Source organism: Amphimedon queenslandica, unplaced genomic scaffold, assembly GCF_000090795.2.
Source record: "Amphimedon queenslandica unplaced genomic scaffold, v1.1 AMPQUscaffold_7789_Cont20264, whole genome shotgun sequence".
NCBI lineage: Eukaryota > Metazoa > Porifera > Demospongiae > Haplosclerida > Niphatidae > Amphimedon > Amphimedon queenslandica.
Genome location: NW_003551931.1, coordinates 1 through 2220, shown reverse-complemented (window position 1 = coordinate 2220; position 2220 = coordinate 1). Strand labels below are relative to the sequence as shown.

The window sequence follows — 2220 nt, the reverse complement described above, 5'->3', positions numbered from 1 at the left end:
GTCTTTTTCTTGCAGTTACATGCTTAGAATAATGAAAGCTAATGATTCTAATCATTAAATTAGTGCTATTACATTACTAGACATGAGAATAAAGGATTATTTCCCCCTATAAAGGAATGGATTTAACTGCAACTATGCCTCTAGTGACGTCATGTTTAGCCACACCCACTGACAGGAAGTAACCTGGCAGGAAGGAAAAATAGGCATTTTTGAAGGCTCATATCTCAGTGAATAATTTTTTTCAGACAATGGGAGTTGGAACACATCATTATTATGGTCAGGCAATCATATTAAGCAAATAAAAAAAATACCTCAAAAATGCATTGAACTTACCCTTTAATTTTCACAATTTGCTGCTTTTTGGCCATGTTGAACTGTACAATTTTGCAAATTTTATTTTTTTAAATTTTGAATAAATTGCAAAATTCATGAAAATTTTGGGCCACAAAAGATCTAGCTATACGGTAATATTTACATATCTTCATAGGTTGAGAGTTATGATCAGTACTGTGATGAGGATGAGGATCTCTTGTTAAGTGTCTCCATGCATGAGAGCATTAATAAAGCTAGCCGGGGTCACACTGGGAAAAAGGTTCCATATTTATTATGTACATTACCCACCATGACCTGGTGTTTTTAGACTATCAAGCCGACGTCCACATCAACCCAAAGTCAAAAAGACCAAGCAAGCGAAAGTATAATAATAATTATAAAGATAATGATTCATGCATTCCGCTGGAATTTTGTACAGGTGACAACCACTCCCCTAGTGAGAGATATCTTTGAGACATTCTTCAAGAATCAGATTGATAACAAGTCCAGCTCCGCTCCTCATAGGAGGAGGTGTGGTGTCTGTGAGATGTGCCAGCAGCCCGACTGTGGCAAGTGCAATGCTTGTGCTGATATGGTCAAGTTTGGCGGAACTGGAAGATCAAAGCAAGCTTGTGTTAACAGAAGGTCAGTCATTGAAATGCATTGAAAATGGACTGCATATGTACCCCTAAATGTACTTGTCCATATATTTGTGTGTCTCTATGCATGTGATAACTTTTTTTTTTCTATTCTTTATCTCTTACCTCTCAGATGCCCTTATATGGCCGTACAGATGGCCGAAGAAGAGGAAGATAACGATCCAGCTGATCCTGACTTGAAGAATGTGGTACGTTAGTGGGTGTGTTCGGAAAATAAACTCTCTTAATGTTTAGAAGACTTGAAGTCTCCATCAAAGAAGATCAAGAAAATAAAGGTACAAGTAAAATATAACTTTATTGTATGAATTTATATAATTATTTGTTACTTGTAGACAAAAGTCGAGTGGATTGGCGAGCCAATTTTTGGAAAAGGAGACAAAAGCTACTACACTGAAGTCCTCATTAACAACAAAGAGAAGGTTAGTAAGGGAGAAAGGGAGATATTTATAGATTATTTATATGCAAAGAGCTTACAAAGAGAAGGTTAATATGCATGTACATGCACAGAGAGTAGAGAAAGGGAGATATTGAGGAGCTTGTTTATATATACACTCATCTCTTTTAGGTCTGCTTATATGATGTGGTGTCAGTCTGTCCAGAAGTGCTCGATGACCCACTCTACCTCACACGCATCATGTCAATGTACGAGGACTCAAATGGAAAGAAAATGTTTCACGAATGGTGGTTTCAGTAAGCATCCAGCAATTATTGTTTTTTATTATTATATTTTTAAAGTCGATCTACTGATACAGTATTAGGTAAGACTGGAGATCCACGTGAGCTGTTTCTTATTGATGATTGCGAGGATAATTCTCTTGGGGCTATCATGGACAAAGTGGAGGTGAGAGAGAGAGGGGGGAAGAGAAGGAGTGACATGATAATGTAATTTATGTATTACTAATTAGGTTGTGTACAAGCCTCCTGTCAGTAACTGGTTTATGTGTGGTGGGGAGGAAGTGCCTGATGGTGAAAAAGAGATTGAGGAAGATGGGAAGACATTTTTTGTTCAGAAATACTATGACCAGTCTTTGGCACATTTTGAAGACATTCCAAGTCAATACATTAGATACCTGATACCAGATGATGCCGACCCACCCACTGATGGTTTCATACCTCGGTGTGCTTCTTGTGAGAGAAGAAATCGCATGAAAACTGTAAATGACACTTAACATGTACATGCATGTAAATGTGTATACATTAATCGGTGCATATAATAATGTTTTTAACTGTTTCTCTTTTAAAGTACATT

General features: G+C 37.1%; 1 long non-coding RNA gene across 1 annotated transcript; it reads left to right on the top strand.

Moving 5' to 3' along the window:
• The first annotated feature begins 504 nt into the window (after positions 1 to 504).
• LOC109591581 (uncharacterized) lies at positions 505 to 1793 on the top strand. Its single transcript, XR_002189882.1, has 8 exons — positions 505 to 592; positions 641 to 695; positions 752 to 957; positions 1084 to 1159; positions 1206 to 1246; positions 1304 to 1390; positions 1537 to 1661; positions 1707 to 1793. It is a non-coding gene; the product is annotated as an uncharacterized LOC109591581 (long non-coding RNA).
• The last annotated feature ends 427 nt before the right edge of the window (positions 1794 to 2220 follow it).